Source organism: Sus scrofa, chromosome 6 (assembly GCF_000003025.6).
Source record: "Sus scrofa isolate TJ Tabasco breed Duroc chromosome 6, Sscrofa11.1, whole genome shotgun sequence".
Taxonomy (NCBI): domain Eukaryota; kingdom Metazoa; phylum Chordata; class Mammalia; order Artiodactyla; family Suidae; genus Sus; species Sus scrofa.
In genome coordinates, this window is record NC_010448.4 from 29,022,630 (window position 1) to 29,044,927 (window position 22,298).

Consider the following 22,298-nt stretch of genomic DNA (forward strand, 5'->3'; position numbering starts at 1 on the left):
TCTTTGTGACACATTTGTGTCCTCTCTACAAGTGCACCTGGTATTACTGAGAGGCCACCTGTCACTGACCTGCAACTCCAACCCCATGGCCCTTCCAGATAGAGATCCAAGTGACAAAAGTTGTCTTGCCACACAGTCTTGCACCCATATCGTAAGAACTCTCCTGGAGTTCCTGTTGTGGCACAGTGGAAACAATCCAAATAGTATCCATGAGGACGAGGGTTCAATCCCTGGCCTTGCTCAGTGGGTTAAGGATCCAGGGTTGCTGTGAACTGTGGTGTAGGTCAAAGACACAGCTTGGATCCAGCATTGCTGTGGCTGTGGCATGGGCCAACAGCTGTAACTCTGTTTCAGCCCCTAACCTGGGAACTTCCATATGCCGCGAGTGCAGCCCAAAAGGCAAAAACAAACAAACAAAAAAACAAAGAAGGAACCCCTCTGCTTATGAGCTCCCCAAGCCTCACTTGTCAGCCTATGATGGTGGGGGACAGAATTCTGGTCCTCAGGCAGCCCACTGCAGCAGGATAAGGTTTCTGAGGGATGGGAAAGGCAGGGCACTGGTGAGGATGTTAGGGTCAGACCCAAGGCACCAAAAGGGCTGAAGAGGGCTCCACTTACTTGTGCGGTCCCACTTTCTGGGCCGCACCACATGCACATGGCCTGAAGCTATCTTTACCTGAGGGAATCCAGTGGACTTTAGGTCGTTACTGTGATTTGAGAGTTGAAGGTGACTACCCTGCTCCCCGCCTCTGAGGCCAACAGTACTTCATTCTTTTCACACACAGCCAGCCAGATGCACAAGCTCACTATGACACGCATGTGAACACTAGAGCACACCTTGGCACCTCCCTAGTCATACACATTCACACTCAAACTCTGACCCACACCATTGCCCATGCAAACATTACACTCTGACACACACACACACACACACACACACACACACACGACCAAATTTGACCTAACATGGCTGATGGAGTGGGTGGGGTTGGGAGGGGTTAGTCAGGATGATCCTGCGGACCCTGACTCACTCATGCCTCGAACCTTGGGTCCCTTCTGCGAGGCAGAACCCCTTGCCTGTCCACGTCCTCATGGTCACAGGTCTTGAACGCCCCACAGACGGGACCCTGTTACCATTGCACACACAGCACCCGGAGGCAGGACCCGCGGGGGTGGGAGTTGGCGGGGGGGTGGGGTGGGAGGGAAGGGTGTGGGGTATATAGTGCCCTGCCCCGCGCGGCCGCCTCCTCCCTCGGGATTTTCCATCCCCGCTCGCGCGGGCCCGCGAGGAGCCAGCACGCTTTGTCTCCTGCCTGGCTTCTGTCACGCTTCCGCGGAAGCTCCCCGCGCCGCACCCGAACCCCCCCTCCCTCGGCCTCGCCCCCCGCCCAGCCGGTGGCGCAGGCCCGCCAGTGCGGCGACCGCGGCTTTGTCCTCCCTCGGATGCTGGGGCCGAGCTTGAAAGCCCTGCGCTCAGAGCGGCCGCCGCGTGGCTGGGAGATAGGTGTCTGTAGCTGGATCTGAGGCGCACCCTGCGCCGAGCGGAACAGCCCGAGGGTCTACAGCCGCGGTGGGCGTCTACCTGGAGCTTCAGGGTGCCCGAGAGGGGACTAGCCCTGTCCCGCCCAGCACGTGCCCATCCGGGTCTGGCTCCCCGATGCGGTACAGGAGCACGGGCTCCGGAGTGGGGCGGGGAGGGTCGTCTCGACTAAGGGCCCCTGGCCTGGACCGAGGTAGAGGGGGGTCAAGGTGGTAAGGCGTGGAAGGGGAGAGGCCAGGGAGGTTCCTCAATCCCTCTTACTTTTCCCCACTGCACACCTCACCCCCTGGCCACTCTGACCTTAGGCGCGGGGCCCAGATCGCAAAGGACCCTGAGAACCCGTCAGTGCTTTCCTGTACCGGCGACTCCTGTCAGAGTAGGGAGGGGTCTCCCAGCCTTTACCCTCACATCTCATTTTCCCCTACCCCCCATAACCAAGGCGGGTCCAGGTGGGAGGGGAAGAGTCCTCTGTCTCCATCTTCATCCCGTTTCCCCTCCTCAGAAGCCCTCGGCTTCAGCAGAGAGATGAGTACTAGGATAGGTGTTCATGACATCCCCAAACAGCCCTTCCTCAATAATCCCAGAAGATTCTGAGCAGACGAGGAGGCGTCCCGCTGTTTTATCCATTCCATCCAGACTCTTTGTAACCTTAAGGAGCCGAGGTGTTGTGGGGAAGAGTCCCCCTTCCTCTGAATCTTTCATCTCAAGACACTTTCCCATTCTCAATAATCCAGGCAGCCTGGACTTCAGGCACTAGAGGAGAGAAGCTCCAAGCTCTTAACGCCCTCTCACTAGGGATGGAGGGGCAGGTCACCAGCCCTCTACCTTCACGCTCAAGAGCCCCCTTCACCATAAGACAAAAACTAACCAAAGCTGCTCCGACCTCAGACGCGGGGCCACAGTCAGCAGCGCTCCAGGACAATGGTCTTGAGGGCGGTGAGGACAGGTCCCATCAACTCACCAGGCCCCCTCATGCCTCAATTCATTCCCTCCCCAATAAAACAAAAGCGAATCTGAAAGCACCGACCTCAGAAAGGCTGGAGGGCGGTCTAGGAGCTCCTCCGAGCTCTTCACGGCTCCAGCTTCTAGGCGATGCCTCTCGCGACGGCGACGGCGCGGTACGCGGCTGCGACCGCGGCGCCTGCAACCTCGGCTCGCGCAACCGGAGCCTCCCTCGGACTCAGCACCTGGAGAGGCGAACAGCTCCGCGCCTCATTCCGATGACCCCGCCTCCTCCGTGCCTCCGTAGCCAATGGCCACCCGGGCCCCGCCCAGGAGGCCGCCCATTGGGGGGGTGCAGTCCCGGCTCCCTGCTGCCCCGCCCGCGGGTTCCTCTGTCTCTCTAGCAGGACCTCATTCCCCAGAGACGCCGGAGTTTTACGCGCCGGCTTCTGGAACCTGTAGTCCTTTAAGGACGCAGAGTGGGCTCAAGTCGCGGGCAGGTAACCAGAGGTGGACTGCATTTCCCAGAGTGCATTGACGAAACGCAGGCGCTGAGGAGGGCGGGAGGACTGTTTCTATAGCAAAGGCGGCTGGTTGGGAGTGGCTGACGGAGAAATGGGGCAGGCCGTGGGACCCTCGAAGGATTGTGCAGGATTTCGGGCGGCCTCTTAGGAGGCCGTTTCTATTCTTGTCTGTCCTCGATCCCCACTCCGGGAGCTGGGCTTCAGTTTTCTTATCTGGAAAGAGGGGCATGGAGTCGTCTCTCCACCCACACTCTGCGGTGTTAGGGCAATTCGAGAGCAAGCCCCTTTGGTTTGCCTAGCAAAGGTGAGAGAGGAAGGATACCTTCGACATGAGAGTGGAAGGGGCACGTTCTGAGTTTTATCCCTTTATTTTTGCCTCGATCTTGTCATTGAGCGCTTTGCTTTTGGTCATTTTCCTTGGGCCTTCCTGTCCTGGGTTCTGGCCTCCTTCACGACACCCCCCATACCTCAGGCAGGGTCTCTCACAGCGTAGCCAGGGGGGTGCCTCTCCTGCTTGAAACCCTTCGCCCAGCTTCTCACTGCCTCCAGAATTAAATCCACTTTTTTCAGTATCAATGTAAAGGCCCTTCAAGATCTGAACTTTGGAGGCTGGGAAGCCTCAAGCGCCCGTTCTCTCCCATAGGTTCCTCCCCCCTCCACTCAGCTAACCCCGCACACTCTTCAGGCCCCAGCCTAGACGCAGCCTCCTCAGGGAAGTCTTTCCAGAGGCCCGGCTCAGTTTGAGGTACCTCACCTTGTGTTTGAGCAGCACCCTTTACTTCCCCTGTTCTGTTTGCGTGTTTGAGTGCCTATCTTCTGTACTAGATTGTAAAATCCACATAGCAAGGACCATGTCTATATTATTCATATTTATAGTCCAGCACCTGTAGTGTCCGGCACATAGTAGTGTATTATATATATATATATATATATATTTTTTTTTCCTTTTTTAGGGCCACACCCATGGCCTATGGAGGTTCCCAGGCTAGGGGTTGAATTGGAGCTTCAGCTGCCAGCCTACACCACAACCACAGCAACACCAGATCCAAGCCTCGTCTACGACCCACTCCACAGCTCACAACAGCGCCAGATCCCTAACCCATTAATCAAGGCTAGGGATCGAACCCGCGTCCTCATGGATGCTAGTCAGATACGTTTCCGCAGAGCCACAACAGGAACTCCTCAATAGGTGTTTGTTGAATTGAAAATGAGTGTACAGGAATCAAATTTTCCTCATACCTCCATGATCTTGCTATCCTAAAGTCAGGTGTTTCCCATTGCTGAGAGCATTCAACTAAAGGGATGCAACCCCCTTGAAGAAATGCTCATGTCATTCATACAGTGGATTGGAATTTGGCCTGAGTGCTTTGAAGGCCTTTCAATTCCACGATGCCAGAGAGTGATAGATTCATGCCCTTTATTCCTTGGAAGTTCTGTCAGTTCTCCCCTAAATGTCATTAGTTCTTTGTGTTCCTCTATTTCTAGCTGTTGGCCCTTCTTCTATGTCTAAACATCCTACCTCCCACTCCCTTTCTGGGAAAGATCTGCTCCTGTCAGTTATGAAGTAAAGACAGTCTGAGATCCCTGCCCTTCTTTTAGTCCTCTGCCCAGTGTCATAGAACCCTGGTGGTGATATCCCACCTTGCTAGGTAGCATCTTTTCTGAATCTTTCCCCACTCAAGGTCCCCAGTGTTGGTCAGATGGTCCAGTTAATCCCACACATGCTTCGTATGTCACTTCATCCAGACATTTTTGGGTGTATTTTAGCTAAAGCATTCTTGGGATAATGCCTTAATAAACAGGAGAGTTAATTTATGGCCAAAGAAGTAACCAGGGAAGCTATTAATATAAACCTGTTTCAAATCAAAAAGACAGAGCCTGAGACAACAACTGTGCCATTCTTGAGTTAATGACATCCAGAGAGGGAAGGCCAGAATGGGGCAATGAGTCAAATGGATTGCATTTAGGGGAGAACTACTGGACTTCTAAGAGGCATGGCGGAGGGGCTTTGATCCTCCTGGCCTAAACCATGAGGAAAGGCCTTTGGGGCTGAGTGGACACATGGAGGCCTCATTACTAAAGATGAGAAAACTGTAGGGAGGCAGGGGCAGTAGGATTTGTGCTGACAGACTGTCTAATTCTGTGGATGCAGTGAGAGCAGAGGCTGTTGGAAAAGCGGGAAGGCAGAGGACTACACTACAGGGCAGGCATCAGCACAGCATCGGCAAAGTATCTGCAGAGGGCTACCAAAGAAGACCTCCTGGAGCCACACTTGAAACTCTAGAGGTAAGTTTACCCTTCAGAAGTAGTGCTAATGTTTAGGAAATTGATGTAAGTAGGGTAAAAGTCAGGATTCCACGATTCTTCCCGAAAGCAGCAACTAAAATAGTATCGGCCCAGCCAAGCAGAGTCAGGAAACCTGGATCCTAATTCTGATTTTACCGCTAATCAGAGAGATGTGTGACCTGGGCTGCACTTGTTTCTTCCATTGTAAAATGGTATTTATTGGTGGTAGGGAGCAGCTAATAAGATGGTGGTGGGGAAATTTACTAGCTTTGTGACTTTGTATAAACCACCTTCTCGGATCTGCCCTTGGCTTATTCGACAGTATTGTAATGGAGAAATAAAACACCTTATGCAAAGAAGTTTGTGAAAATTAAGCACTCAATGAACATTTGTCTGTTTCCACATTCTTCATCTTGGATTCTCAGAAGCTGGTTTGATTGTGAATAAATAGGCAGGAAGCAGTGTCCTGGGTAATTTGTTGAAATCCCCATTCTTTCTTATGAGTTTCATGATTTTGATCAGGCATATGTTCAATATATTTGTTTTGTCACTTTCAAGGAGTAGCGTTAGAACAGAGAACTTTAAGAAAAAGGAATTCGAGATGCTTCTAAGCTAGAATTGCAAAGGATCCAGGGGAACATTGAGCTAGTCTCCTACCTTGTTAAAGAGGAAAAAGGTCTCAGTGACGTTCCATAGACCCTCAGTAACGAGGGGATTAACCAGAATGCTAAATCTCAGACATAGGATTGGAGTAACTCAGGCTGGGTCCTGAAGGGAGGCTGAGAAGTAGAACTTTATTCTAAGGATAATGAAGGTTTTTAAGGAGATGTACATTTTGAAAAGGGGTTGGGCCTATGTGGAGAATGACTGGAAGAAGATGAGGCTTAGATTTAGGTTTGAGTTGCTGCAGTGATGCAGCACAGTGTCTATGATGATGGGGGAAAGGAGTAGATCTGAGATATATTAAGGAGGCAGAAATTCGGAGGACTGGGGAGTTCCTGTCGTGGCGCAGTGGTTAGCGAATCCGATTAGGAACCATGGGGTTTCCAGTTCGGTTCCTGCCCTTGCTCAGTGGGTTGATGATCCGGCGTTGCCGTGAGCTGTGGTGTGGGTTGCAGACGTGGCTCGGATCCCACGTTGCTGTGGCTCTGGTGTAGGCTGGCGGCTACAGCTCCGATTCGACCCCTAGCCTGGGAACCTCCATGTGCCCAGTGGCCAAGAAATAGCAAAAAAAAAAAAAAAAAAAAGATGAAAAAAAGGAAATTCGGAGGACTTTGTGAGTGATGAGCTGAGGGTGTGGAGGAGAGTAGTCTGAATCAAAGGTGATGCACAGGTGTCTGCCTTGGTAACTAGGTAGCTGGATGGTGGTGCTTTCTTCTGAGATATGGAATAGTAAAGGAGCAGGTTTAGGCAGGAAGAGGAGGAGGTGAGTTTGAGGTGAGTGGGGCATCAAGTGAGGTGTCCATTAGATGATTTGGAGCTTTTCATGGGACAATGCCTTCGTATATGGGAGTAATTAATCCATGGCCAAAGAAGAAGTAATCAGGGGAACTATTACCCTGAACCTAATTCAAACCAAAAAGACAAGAGCCTGAGAGCCTGTTATCCTTGAGAGATCTGATCTGGAGAAAGAACCTTAAGTTATTGAATTATCACCATATATATCATAACTGAAGCTATGGAAATGGATGAAATCCTTTGGTAGGGAAGATGAAAGAGAAAGCCAAAATCCTTTAGGAAATATCAACATTTAAGGGACAAGTAGAGGAAGAGTAGCCCAGAAATAAAGGTGAGAATGGAAAGACAAGAGGAAAAGAATGGTGTGCCACTGAAACCAAATGGAGGAAGTGAGGTGACATAGTGCAGAATGGTCCAGTAGACCACAAGTGCACACCACATTTAGCGACAAAGAGGTCACTGGCAATCATGGGGAGAGTGGGTTCCATGGAGTAGCAGGAACAGAAGTCTGAGGATGTGGGAGGTGGACATAGATAACTCTTGTTAGTGGTTTGAAGGGGGAGGAGGAAGAAAACCAGGAAGAATGTAGAGTTGGGAGACAATGTTGTTTTAAGTTGGGAGAGATTAGGACATTTCAAAGTGCCAATGGGGAAAAGCCAGTATAGGGACAGTTGAGGATACAGGAACGAGAGGGATTGAAGATGGAGTGAGGTCAGCAAGAGGATGGGAGATGGTGCGGTTCAGAGTGAGCCTCAGGCGGGAGCAGAGAGAGGAAGGAGCTGGAGATGCAGGTAGGTCAGTGTGTCAGTAGGTATGCAGGTAGTTGGGAGATGGGCCTGAGAAGTGGAGGGAATTCACACCCAGGGGCCATTCCTTCTCTTGTGTTGGAAGGCAGTGATACCTGCTCAGTGTGAGGAAGTGGGATTGTGTGGGAAGCTTGGAGAAAGAGGAAGATGCTCAAGATGGCTGCTGTGGAAAAGAGGAGGGAAAGCTAATAGCAACCTACAGAGACAATAGGGCAGAGGTGAGAGCTTGCTGAGGCTGGAGGCTCTGGGTTTGTGAGGGCAACAGTCTCTGAGGTGTGGGCTTTCTTCAGCATCCCATCAGCCCTGAGATAGGCATGGAGCAGGTTATTAGTGAGGCTGATCCAGGGATGGGCTTTGCTAGACAAGGGAGACCAGGAGGCAAGAGAGTTGGAGATGCAGACAAGAGAGATGGAAGTGGTAGTCCACCAAGAAGGAGGTGAAGCCAGAATGGAGTGGACATATTGGAGGGGCAGGGCTCTCTGGAGTGAGAGGATAGATGTGATGAGCGGGAGGGAATAGCAGGGAGGGCAGGCGTGCTGGTCAGAGGTAGAGGAGCTGTGGGCAGGTGCAGGGTAGCTGGAGTGACAGAGGCAGTCATGGGCAAATTTGCTGGATGGGTCACTGGCAAATCTTCCAGAAAGATGACTGCTCTGATGGAGAGAGGACCTCTGGTAGCACTGTGACAGGCTACATTGAGTGAGAAGTTAACAGATGATGGCAAGGAGGAGGGATAGAGTGCAGAGCCCTCTGACAGGAGTGTCACACAAGATGTTGGGGAGGTAAGAAGAAGCCCCTTTACCCAGGGCTTGAAGGGTGAAGAGGAAGAGAAGAAATAAGCTCTCTCATATGTTTTTGCAGATATATCATCTCGACATCATCTACACATAATCAGTTTTGTACACACCTAAAAGACAGAATGTCTAGGAATAAAATTAACCAAACCAAAAAGCAATTCCAGACTTCATGATGAAGTTGTATCAACCAAGTTCAATGGTAGTGGTTCCTGAATTTGTATTTTAGTATAGTTTGTAGTTTTAAGTATGTGCATATCAACTAGAAAGTGTGTTTAAGAATTTTGCAAATTTCATTTCTTAGCAACGATTTGTTTTCTCACTTTAGAACATAAATTAGAGAACTTGTGTTGATTTTTTTTTCAAATGTAGAGCTTAGAGCTTAATTCATGCCTTTGAAATGCCATGAATTTGAAATGCAGCCATGTTCCTTTCTGTATCCTTGAAAAGGATTACAAGGATTTTATTAGTTTTCAGATAGTCTTGCCAGCACATACAGACTTCCCACAAGGGTCTCCTATCAGTATTGTTGGATTGTGAGTGATGCTACAGAAGTGTTGTGCATGAGAAATTTAAGATGTGTCAAATAAGCAGCCAACTTTAGGATTTCCCAAACAGCAGCTCAGTTTACAATTAAGGGACTTGGTATAGAATATGAAATGTGCATCTAAATGTTAATTGAGAAAAATTATTTCCGTAATTTCTAAAGAAAAAAGGACAAAATCAGTTAATTGCTCTGAGAAATCTCGGCCTTAAAATAGTGTTTTTGTTATGGAGTTCCTGCTGTGGCATAGCAGGTTAAGGATCCAGTGTTGTCTCTGCAGCGGCACAGGTTGGATCCCCAGCCAGGTGAAGTGGGTTAAGGATCTGGCTTTGCCACAGCTATGGCATAGGTCACAGCTGAAGCTCAGATTCCATCCCTTGTCCAGGAACTTCCATGTGCTGCGTATGAAGGGAAAAAAAAATGTTATTTAAAAATACTTTTGTATGGCTGACATGTCTTCGTAATCTTAAAAGAGGCCTGCTATTCCAGCCCCTTGAAGCAAGGGGTGCTCAGAAAATATTTTGTGAACCAATTCATGAATGTTATGATAATCTGTCCATTGTTTAAAATTCTTACTCTCGTCTTAAACTTTCATAAAATATTCTTTTATTTTTTTGCTTCTTTTTTTTTTAGGGCCGTACCTGCGGCACATGGAGGTTCCCATGCTAGGGGTCGAATCAGAGCTATAGCTGCCAGTCTACGCCACAGCCACAGCCACAGCAATGCCAGATCCAAGCCATATCTGCAACCTACACCACAGCTCATGGCAACGCTAGATCCTTAACCCACTGATCGAGGCCAGGGATAGAACCCGCAACTTCATGGTTCCTAGTTGGATTGTTTCCACTGTGCCATGGGGAACTCCCTCATAAAAAATTCTTATAAAAGGAGTGTTTCTATTTAAACACAAGTCAGATCATGTTACATCTCTATTCAAATGCCTCTAATGGCTTCTTTGTCTCTTTCAATGTAGGCCCTAAAGCGTTCCTGACGGCCTACTGCACCATACCTACTCTCACTTCTCCACCTCATCCCCTAGGTTCCCTCTGCTTCAGCTCTTTGACTTCCATGCTACTCCTTGATGACAAGTACACCCTGGCCTCAGGGCCTTTGCACTTTGCTGTTCCCTCTGCTTAAAAGACCTTCTCTAGATATCCTTGTGGACAACCCATATAAAATGGCAGCCTTTCTTCTCCTGACACTCTCTAGCCCCCGTTCCTATTTTTTTTTTCCAATAGCACTTATTACCACCTGATATCATACAGTCTTTTATTTATCTGTTTGTCTGTCTCTTCCCTACTCTTGCTCCTCCAATAACCCACTAGGATAAAGTCTCCTTTCCAGTAGAGACTGTGTTTATTTTGTTTACTGCTCTACTCACAGCGTGTGGCACAGCACCTGATATATAAAAAATACTCAGAAAAGCATGGTGAATGAATAAGAATGATCCATCATTCTTAGTGTATAACCCTAACATCTGTTTTTACTTTTCCGTACAGTCCACATGTAGGATCCATGTGCATATAGTCTTTCATATTTTGGAAATCATAGATTAGATATAATTTTGAGTTTTGCTTGTTTTTTGTCAACATGTAAGAAGCATTTTCCCTTGCTAAGATTGAATTCTTTTGTTAATTGTTTATTCACTCAGTCATTCAACAAATATCTAATGAGGCGTTTTTTATGTTCCAGAGGTGCTGGTACTACAGTAATAAATAGGATGCAGGACTTGCCCTAGAGGAACAGAGGTTCTTTATAAACACCATCTGTAATGATTGTCTAATAGTCCATCAAACACCATGCTATACTTAACCTCTCACCTGTTTGAGACTTTTTATTATTAATAGAGATGTAATGAATACATCCAAGTATATAGCAATTACCCTTTAAAAATTATTCTTTAAGGTAGATTCCCCAGTGTGCAGTTATTGGGGTAAAGGATTAAATGTGCTTTTTTTTTTTTTTTTTTTTTTTTGTCTTTTTGCTATTTCTTGGGCCGATCCCGCAGCATATGGAGGTTCCCAGGCTAGGGGTCGAATCGGAACTGTAGTCTCCAGCCTACGCCAGAGCCACAGCAACGCGGGATCCAAGCCGCGTCTGCAACCTACACCACAGCTCATGGCAACGCCGGATCCTTAACCCACTGAGCAAGGGCAGGGACCGAACCTGCAACCTTATGGTTCCTAGTTGGATTCGTTAACCACTGCGCCACGACGGGAACTCCTTTATTTTCTTTAAAATACCATCTGCCACATTGATTTCAGAAAGGGGTGGTACCCGCTTAACCCAGTTGCCGGCATGCATGTTCTAGCTTTATCACAGCCTCTCTAGTATTGGCATTACTTTCCAATTTTGGATAGTGTTAAATGATCTTTCCTTTTATTTTTGCATATAATTGATGTTTAGTAAGAATGCGCATTTTTGGTTTTCTTCTTTTGTCATTGTTTAGTTCAGTAGGTTCCCTAGGAGGCTTTTGGAGGCTCATTGTCTTACCTTGGAGACCATGCCCAATGTTTAGTGTATGTTGTTGCCTTATGGCGTCTTTTTTTTTTTTTTTTGGTTTTTAGGGCTGCACCTGTGGCACATGGAAGTTCCCAGGCTAGGGGTCAAGTGGGAGCTGTAGCCGCTGGCCTATGCCACAGCCCAGCAATGCCAAATCCGAGCTGTGTCTGCAGCCTACACCACAGCTCATGGCAATGCAGGATCCTTAACCCACTGAGCAAGGCCAGGAATTGAAGCTGCGTCCTCATGGATAATAGTTCGATTTGTTTCTGCTGAGCCATGACAGGAACTCCTCAAGTAAAATTTCTGATAGATGACTTTCTAGCCTCTGTTTGCATACCCATGGCGATTCCACCACCTCACAGGGAAGTCTGGCATGTTTTTGTCCTTTTTGCAGATGTCGACCTGGCATCTGGTCCCTGTGGCTCCCATGTGGCCCCATTTCTGCCCTCTGAAGCAGCAGAGCCCACGCACCAGATGTCATAGAACCTCCCTATGTTGACTATCCATCTCTGCAAACATGTGACCAGACGAGAATGGTCAACCCTAGGTAAGTCTGGCAGGCCCTGAGGCCAAGACTGCCCTACCCACAAGTCTCTGCTGTGGCCATGTCAGCAGCTTTTTTGGCTGGGTTCATATAAAGCTTAAGTTCAGCTGAGATGCTAAGACCTTCTTTACATGACCTGAAGCCAAACCTAGTTCCTCTTATCCCACACTTCTGCAGTTGATCTTTTTAAACTCCAAAACAAGACCTTGCTTTTCTTCCTGTTTTATTTGTTGTTCAGTGTGTCCGACTCCTACTCTCTAAAATGGGGATAATAAGAGTCATTCTGACAATGTGTGTTGGTGTGATGATTGAATGAGATGCAGGGCTGGACATTTGTCACTCATTTTGGTTGCTTGGCAGCTGTGCTGGAGGAATTCCATGCCTCGTGAGGTGGAGCCATTTTCCTTTGCAGCTAGAGTGGGGGCATTGGCCTCAGGCTCAGGCTTGTGATGAGCCCCCTGCCCCTTGCCACCTGCACCAGTCTTGAATTGGAAGCCAGTGACAGCAGAGGAGGGTCTGCTACACGACCCTTTTAGTGATTTGATGGATATGAGCTCGGTTTCCAGTGATAGTGGTTTTACGGGCAGCATCCAGCATAAGATTGTCCGTGGTGTAGGTGGCAGGGACAGTATGCTAGACTCATCGTCATGATGGTGTCTTCTTAGACCACTGCCAGGCTGGGGCTTGGGGCATCGTTTCTGACTGTGTGCTTCCAAGTCTGATTCTCAACGCTCCTGGAGATTTTGTACAGGAAATGAAAAGTGCCTTGAAAAATGCTAAGCACCACACACATACAAGATATTATTGTGTGGAATTTTGACCCTTAAGTAGTGGGCATGAGGGGAGTTGGGGGAGGTAGGCCTGACCTCGGTACCTCCTGAGAGTTCAGACAGGTCTAGGCGTGCCGAGGAATCTGTAGGAGGGTAATGTTAGGAACTCATGGGCTAGGCACTGGCAGGACAGTTAAAGGCTGACCTGGGAAGTTGGAATGAAGATGGCAGCTGCCAGAGGGCCTGCTGGGCACATGCAAGTGGGTCTGCTACTTGTTCTCTCCTACCTTTGGACCATTAGCAACAGCCAAGGCAATGCTAGGCCGAAAGCAGGTCACTTGGAGCTGTGCAGCTGCCCCTGGGGCATCCGTCCTGGGTGGGAGAGGAGACCTGTCTGAATGTGCTACCCACCACTGGAACCACATGAGCATTTATCCCAGGTCGGGATTCCATCCTGGGCTGCCTTCAGGCTGCCTTTCATCCTGCTGAGCTATGGCTCGGCTCTCCAGCCCTGCCTGGCTATGCCTCCAGAATCCTGCCTCACAGGGTGCCATCTGAGTCCATCAGCCCTGGGGGACTAAGGCTGGCCCTGCTGCTGTGGCCATTAATGGGCCCTTGGGAGCTTTGTGACCTTGAGCACAACATCTCTGGGGACTTGAACCCCAGATCATCCCAAATCAGCCTGACTCAGTGTGTGTATGGGGGGTGGTGCTTCTGCCTTAGGACATTCTCTGAACACTGAACACTGGTACTGGCCTGATCCCTGCCTTTGCCCAGTACCTTGTCACACCTCCAGAAAGGACAAAGATCACAATGTGTCCGAACCAGCCAGAGATCATGTACAGGCCTGGACTGTGGTCATATCAGAAATAAGGCAGCATCGTTCAGAGGGGTCCTCATAGGGAACTGTAGGTTTTATCCCTGCCACAGCTCCTGATTTTTGTGATGTTACTGTCACACTATAGATTTTTTTTTTCTTTTTAGAGCCACACTCATGGCATATGGACGTTCCTAGGCTAGGGGTTGAATCAGAGCTATGGCTGCCGGCCTACACCACAGCCACGGCAACACAGGATCTGAGCCGTGTCTGCCACCTACACCACAGCTCATGGCAACGCTGGGTCTTTAACCCACTGAATGAGGCCAGGGATCAAATCAGCATCCTCATGGATACCAGTTGGATTTGTTTTCACTGCACCACAACAGGAACTCCCACAAGTATAGATTTTAACCCTATTGCCAAAAAGGACTCTGCTGAATATTGTTTTGCTATAAAATAAAGTCCACTATTAAAAACAGGGTAGGAGTTCCCGTTGTGGCGCAGTGGTTAACGAATCCAACTAGGAACCATGAGGTTGCGGGTTCGGTCCCTGCCCTTGCTCAGTGGGTTAACGATCTGGTGTTGCCATGAGCTGTGGTGTAGGTTGCAGACGTGGCTCGGATCCCGTGCTGCTGTAGCTCTGGCGTAGGCCAGTGGCTACAGTTCCGATTCGACCCCTGCCTGGGAACCTCCATATGCCGCGGGAGCGGCCCAAAGAAAGAGCAAAAAGACAAACAAAAACAAAAACAAAAACAAAAACAGGGTAGAGGAATTCCCTGGTAGCTTAGTAGTTAAGGACTTGGTGTTGTCACTGCCATAGCTCAGGTTATTGTTGTGGCTCAAGTTTGATCCCTGGCCTGAGAAGTTCTGCATGCCGTAGGCACAGCCAAAAACAAACAAACAAAAAACAACAACAACAAAACCCCCAAACAACAACAACAAAAAACAAAAAAACCTCCAAAAACCAAAAAAATAGCATAGAATATATAAGTTTTTGAATGTGATCTGATCTAGATAGCCTTTCAGTGTCTAACTTACTGGGTGTCAGGCACTTACATGCTTTCTCTTGCTTTCTCTTGCTAAATCTGTAGCACAATCCCATGAACCAGGTACCATTGTTATTAACATTTTATAGACAAGGAAATTAAGGCCCACAGAAGTTACGGGACTAGCTCACGGTCACACAGTCCGTAAGGGGCAGAGCTAGGCTGATCATTCACCAGCAGAGCCTGAGAACTGCCTTTCCTTTAGCGCATTTCACTGTGGAGCAGCTCTGGCCTTGAAATGCTTTCTCGTGCACAGAACTATGATCTAAGTCAGTTTCTTTCCTGATTCTGTTTATCCCAGCAGCCCACTGTGGCAGCTCCTGGTTTCCCAATCTTTTGGCTCAGTTCTCTGCTCCATTCATGGTTGGGGTACTTCATCTTCTTCCTCTGGGAATATCTGAACCGTTTTGTATCAGCTAAGCCCTGAGGAAAATCGCTGCGGGCAGATTGTGGCCAGGTGGCTCTCCAGTTCTTAGTTACTTTGACTTCATAGGGACTGGCATCCAGTCTGCCCCCTTCCTGGGGGGACTATGTCAAAAAACAGTTGACTTAGTCACTTGCTGTAGAAGGGACATGGTAAAAGTTTTCCTTCACTAAGAAAAACGGCAGGAAAACAGTCAAAACAGCAGAAACAGTATTAATACCATGCTAGGGATTTGGTTGTTGCCTGGGACCTCTGTCTCCCTGACTGAACAACAGGCTTCCTGAGGGCAGGAGTTTGTGCTAGTTTTCATTACTGCTGTGTCCCTTATACCTGGAATGGTGCCTGGAACACAGTAAATATACAGATATTTATTGACTGAATGACTTGTACTGTTCTGTGTCCGGTGTCACTTCCTTAGATTCCTAAGCTATTGGGAGGATGATGTAATCTCCCAAGCCCATGGCTTTGAATTGTGTGTTTCCGTTACCTCGCCAGTAGTTTTTCTGACTTCGTCGTGACTTTGATTCATAATCATATGTAAAGTACATTGGATAAATAACCCTGCTCCTGAAGCAATTTCCTTTGATCTGGTAAACCTAACTATAAATTGGAATTCGGTTCAGCTTGGTAAAGAGCAATATGCAAGAATTACTGGATTTCTAGTCTTCTGTCCTAGGGAAAAACATTCTTTGACTTTCTGCTTGGAATTTTGAGCTTGAATTCAGAATGTAAATGTACCAGCTAACAGCTGAGTGAGAGGGATGTTAGTCTTTACATTTTTTTCCCCACTTTCTGTACACAAAAAATATATGTCCATTGTCAAAAATGAGAAAATAGGGAGTTCCCGTCGTGGCACAGTGGTTAGTTAACGAATCCGACTAGGAACCATGAGGTTGCGGGTTCGATCCCTGGCCTTGCTCAGTGGTTAACGATCCGGCGTTGCCGTGAGCTGTGGTGTGGGTCACAGACACGGCTCAGATCCTGTGTTGCTGTGGCTCTGGCATAGGCTGGCAGCTATAGCTCCGATTCGACCCCTAGCCTGGGAACCACCCATATGCCGCAGGAACGGCCCAAGAAATGGCAAAAAGACAAAAAAAAAAAAAAAAAAAAAAAAGAAAGAAAAAGAAAATACAGGTAAGCAAAATGATGAAAATAGAAACACTTATATTTTCACCAGTCAGAGAGGGTTATAGCACTACTTTTCTGTTTATATCAAATATTGAAATTAGTTGACATGATGACTGACTCAGGGAAGGCGCTCCCCCCCCACCTTTTTAGGGCCACACGTCATATATGGAAATTCCGAGGCTAGGGGTCATAATCAGAGCTGCATCTGCCGGCCTACACCTCAGCCACAGCAACGTGGGATCCAAGCCATATCACAGAAGACCAGATACTTAACCCACTGAGCAAGGCCAGGGATCAAACCTGCATCTTCATGGATACTTGTCAGGTTCATTACCACCAAGCCACAAAGGGAACTCCAGGAGCTATATTTTTATGAGAAAGTAAACATGAGAGATCTGGTTTACAGCTCAGGTCGACCTTTGCTAAGAGGAGCCCACAGATCTGAGTCCAGCAAGGCACAGGTAGCAAAAGTAAGAGGATGGGGTCACCTCCAGGTTAGAATCCCAGTCTGACCTTGCAGGGTGACGCCAAGTAGTCTGAGAGCTGAGACTGGAAAGTGAGGAGGGAAACAACTTTGATCTGACTGAACATCCTAGATTTGACATACAGCAAATTTTACGAATTTTCCCTAGAAATGGGTGTATCTTTTCCAGAGAACTGAAGTTGAGATAATCTTGGTAGAGTTGGCCCAAGAGTGACAGTTACATCAGAAAGATAGGCTGTGTAAGCAAGGTTCTGGGACAGTGGACTCAGCAACCATGAGGGTTCACTGAGTAATTGGCTGGCTTCCCCTGGACCTTTGATTTCCCTCTTCCACGGTGATTTTCTTGGGAGGGACTATGTCACTTCTGGTTCATGACTCACCGTAGGAAAATGTGAAGATCTCTGTGAACTGGACCTGAGGTCATGTTCTTGGGCAACTTAGCACCTTCAAGCTGCCCTGTATGTGATCCCTAGGAAGTCGGGGGCCTGGAGAAAATGGCTCATATTTTTCTTTAAAGTTAATACAAATTTTGCTTTCTTCTCCATATTTGGCTTGCTGTTAAAATAATATTAAAAAAATCTTGAAGTGCAGTTGCTATTCCAGGGCGCTAGGTACACAGGCACTTTGTATAAATGCTACTTGAGTGAATGAATGTTGTTCACTCCGATCTCAGGGATGCTCTTGCTCAGGTTGTGGCAGGTCTGAAAGGCATGATGGGACCACTGGGACCACTGGGCTGGGAGGTAAAGAAATTAATATTCACTGGGCGCCACCTATATACCAGGTAAGGTGCTAGGTGTTTTTCCTACAAAGCCTCAACTTAGTCCCGTAACTCTACCAGGATCCCTATTTTTTAGGCAAATAATTGAGAATCAGAGAAATTAGGTAACTTTTTCAAGATCTGGAATCGGGCAGGACCAAGGTGCAAATCATGGTCTGTCAGAGCCTCTGCTCTCTCCACACATCAGGTCACCCACTGAGGCCAGTTCATCCATCAGTTTCTTGGAGACTGCATGAGGAATGCTGCCCCATGTTCTGTCTTCTTGTACTGAGGGCTGGAAGAACAGGGGTCACAGGACTTGACTGTGGGCAGGGTAAGGCAGCACCTCTCGGGGTCTGGAGCATATCCCCTCATTTTTGAGCCTGCCAAGCTGGGGAAACCTTGGGAGGCACCGGGAGGAAAAGGGCACACTTGACATGTTATTTCAGGATAACAACCATTCAGGATGGTCGTTGGCATTTTGTAGCTCATTTAATCTTTTGAACTTTGTTCTCAGTCTGTTATGGATCAAGTTCAAGTTTCATCGGCTCCACTTAGCCATGAGTTGAGTGTCCCCAGAGGAGGGAGCCACCATGGCTTTGTGGCACTCTCCAAAAGCACAAATTACAAGATTCTAGATTATTCACAGATGTCTGGAGGTGGTTGTTTACATTACTATTCAGTGAGGGCATTGCAATCCCTGAAGCAAATGTGGCCATTTCACCTTCCAAGAAGAGCCTGCAATGTCTTTCTCCTTTTTAGGTTAACCTCACAGCACTCTCAACTCTTATTTCCAAAACCCCTTCCCTAGGGCATAAGACAGGTGGGGTAGATTAGGAACTTGAGCTCCAGAGAGCTGGATTCCTTAGGGCAGTTATAACTGGTTGCAAAAAAGTAAATATGGTATGAAGCCACTATCTATAGGCTTAGAGAAATTGCTGGAAGACTTGTTCCTGGGTGTTAACTAGCAGTGATGGTGTCTCTGGGAAGGAGTCCACATATCCTCCAGTTCTTTTACCTGTCTGCATTTTTGACTTTTCTGACTTGAACATGCATTGCTTTTCCAATAAGAAACCCTGATAAAATTGCTTAAAGATGTTTAAGAGGGAGTGAAACTGCCGCAGTGTTTATCAGTAGGTCTCGATTCAAAAAGCAATTGGAGTTCCCACTGTGGTACAGTGGGTTAAGAATCTGATTGCAGTGGCTCAGGTTGCTGTGAAGGTGCAGGTTCGATCCCTGGCCCAGTGCAGTGGGTTAAAGGATCCAGTGTTGCTGGCTGGAAATTTCACATGCCGCGGGTTGACCATTAAAAAGAAAAAAAGGGAGTTCCGTCGTGGTGCAGTGGTTAACGAATCCGACTAGGAACCATGAGGTTGCGGGTTCGATCCCTGCCTTGCTTAGTGGGTTAAGGACCCGGCGTTGCCATGAGCTGTGGCATAGGTTTCAGATGTGGCTCAGATTCCGCGTTGTTGTGACTCTGGTGTTTCTCTACATAATAGTTTTCAACCCAACCATTCTTTGAATAATGGTTCATCATGTTGACCAAACACCACAGTTTAGGAACTTGTAAACTTCTCTTTTTAAGCACCTTTAGCCCCAGTCACCCACACGGGGGGTGGGAAGTAAAGACAAGAATCTAATCCTGCGAGTTTGTGGGGTTGACATGACACGCAGAGACATAGGCTGGCAAGATCATGTACCTATAGATGTCACTTGACGCTGGTCAGTGACCCAGAAGCAAGGTGGGGTACAGGTTGCTACTGCACTGTTGAAAACATCAATTCCAGTCATTCAAGTGGCTTTTCTATTTAATGCCTTTTAAGTTGCAATGCACTATTGTCTCTTATGAAAAAGAAAACTGGAGAAGCCTCTTTTGTCTGCCAACCCCAGCTGTTCCTAGAGCTGCTGTCATCTAACTAGCACTCTTGATAGCCTTAAGCCCCCTATCCAGCTGCACCCTCTCTGCCTTCTCCCATCTGGAATAATCCAGGCTTCCATCTTTTCAGGCTCTCCTGGGACGAAAGAAAACAAGCACCACCACAGAGGTGTAGTTTCCAACTCAGCCAGCTCTTTGCCAGTCCTTTTATTCACACCTGGCCAGACACTAATTTTGTTCCCCGTGGTGGCTGTTTCCTGCTTGTCCAACTCTCCTCAAATTGTCCACCCCACCAATGTCTCATCTCTAATGACCATAACATCTGCTGTCTGGGAGAGTAGAGTATCAGCTTCTCAGCTCTCTGCTTCTAGCAGGATCCACACGACATTTCGAGACCAACCTGCCTCCTAGGTTCTCCCTCCCACTCTCTCTTTCCTCTTCTAGGACCCAGTTCAATAAATTACCTTCTTTCTCTGATTCTCTAATTCTACTCTTTCCCTTCCTTCACTCAGCGAGCATAATTCTTTTTCGTTCTAGAAAACCTTCACTTTCTTCACTTTCTCTTCCCTGGCACCTCCCACCCTGTCCTTTAAACAAACTTCTCCGAAGTAGCCCACATTTTTTGGCCTCTCTTTCCTTGTCATTCTTTATTCTCCCCCAAGTCTGGGTTCTTCTCCCATTATTCTACCAAGACTGCCCTTGCTAAGTCCACCAGCGGCTTTTTCATTGTCAAATTATTAAAGGACATCTTTTCACCTGAATTGACCTACCTCCGTGATACATGATCAGTTTCTATAATGCCCGCTTAAAATGCTTATGATTTCATTGGCATTTCTTATATCCTGATGCTTCCAGCTATTTCCTCTGACCTCCCTTCATCTACCAATTCTTAAACACTGGTGTGCCCACCAATTTTGCCCTTGGTCTTGCTGCTCATCCTTCCTGCCTCTGCTTCCTTCCTCAAGCTTTTTAGTGCGAAGGGGTTTGGGCTGTGGCCAGTGACTGCCCAGCAGGGTGCTGTAGAGCTAGAAACCATTGAGTCTCTTTGATGTCCAACACAGCACACTAACCTTGACCCAGAAGATTAAATTTCTAATCATGGAAATTCAGGCATTGGACCCTTGGTGAATTTGATGCAGGCTGGTCTGCTGATTTTCACATTCACCACAGGGGGCCATCCCATTCCTGCTCCAGGCCTCAGCCAATTTAGGGGCTATAGAGCATGGCTCATGAAGATTATGTGCCTGTAGGGCTGCTCCATGTTATGTTCCAGAGTGGTCCATGTTGACACATGTAGCCCTAATTCATTTGTCTTTGTTCCACTGCATGGATGTACTACCGTACCTGTTCTCCTGATGAACATTAAGATTATTCCTAATTTTTGAAAATTCCCACAGTGCTGGCTCTCATATTTGTCTCCTTGTGCACAAATGCAAAATTTCTCTCAGGTGTGTGTGCATCTTGGATTTTACAAGCAAATGCCAAATGTCTTCCCAAAGTTAGTTCTGATGTACACTCCCACGAGCATTCATCATAGACCCCAGTATTTTAAACCAAAGGTAAAGATAAAAGCCCTACCTGCAACAATTTTGGCAGTCCTCTTACTTAAGCCTCACTTAGAGAAGTCCCCATGCTCCACAGTGAGGTTATTTCTAACTCTTCCAGGACTAGAAATTTCTTCTTTGAGTGCCTGATGCCAGGGCTACCTACATAATTTGTGCGAAGTGAGACACCTTGTTAAAAAAGCAGAGAAAAGCTTTTCTCTTTCTTCCATAGTTTCTCTTTCAACCTGTACAAATGTTTTTAATTTGTCTAATATTTAATGTTGTGCTTCCTCAGACCCAAGGGTTACTCACAACTCAAGTGCAGCCCCTTATTGTGCCAGGGGCCCTGCCCCCCATGATGTGGCACATACACCCAACCTTGACCTCCTGCACCTGTGCCAGACCCCGGCCAAAGCAGGTGTCGCCCTGGGTGGAATTGGGGCAGGCGGCAGGGAACTTGTCCCAGGGCAGCATGACCTCAAGTGAATCAAGGCACCCAGCTCTGTTGTCCCATCAGACATCAATTATGGAACACAAGCTCAAAGATCAAATTGTAAAGTTTTTGATATGACATTTGTAGGGCATTAACCCTCTAAAGTACAGAGCCCCATTCAACTACACTGTTCACTTGCCCATGAAATCAACCCTGCATGCCACACCCCTCAGACCCAGGTGCTCAAGATCCCGTCACCTGCCATATTCTGCACTAGTGGAGGACCCAGTGTCTTGAGTTTTATTAGCGTAGGTGTCATGGTTTCTTCCAAAAGATCCCCAAATTGTCGTTTGTGCCTGTTTGGAGTTTGTGCCCATCCCTCTGTCCATCTCTCAGTGGCTTCAGCCACTGACCTGATTGTTCTCTTGCTTCTGTTTCTCAGTGTGGCGGTGTTTTTGATTACTACATTTGCAGACATGTCATGTAGGCTTCAGGTACCAAAATGATGTTTAAGTCTATTCAATGGAAAAGTATGGAAACTCTTTCTAGAGACTAAGCCCTTTCCAGCTCTCTTTGATGCATCCAATATATGGCTCCTTGTCTCCTAGTGAAATATAAAATCAATGTGATGACCAGCAGTGGAAGTAAGGCAGTTTTGACGAACAAAACTATCTATGCTCCGACCCAAACATGAGGCATGGTAAGAAATAGCATAAAAGCTAGTTTTGAAATATTTCTGAACAAATTTGTTTTTAAAATTGTAAGACTATTTTCTTAACAAATATTTAGAATAGAAAAATTAATTTTATACTTTGTTCAGCATGAGTAGAATGCACTGAAATTGGATCTGAATCAGAATGAAAAACTTGAAAAGAGTTCTGGATTTTCTGAAGATCGAGCAGCTCAAGATTTTTTTTTCTTTTTAGGGCCACACCTGTAGCATATGGAGGTTCCCAGGCTAGGGGGTCTAATCGGAGCTGCAGTTGCCGGCCTACACCACAGCCACAGCAACTCAGGATCCAAGCACAGTCTGCAGCCTACACCATAGCTCATGGCAATGCCAGATCCTTAAC

General features: G+C 47.4%; 1 protein-coding gene across 1 annotated transcript in view; it reads right to left on the reverse strand.

Moving 5' to 3' along the window:
* Positions 1 to 2,768, reverse strand: part of SMPD3 (sphingomyelin phosphodiesterase 3) — an 87,111-nt gene extending 84,343 nt beyond the window's left edge. Inside the window, exon 1 of the mRNA XM_005655777.3 lies at positions 2,568 to 2,768. The gene's annotated coding sequence lies outside the window, so the exon portion shown is untranslated. The remainder of the gene's footprint in view (positions 1 to 2,567) is intronic.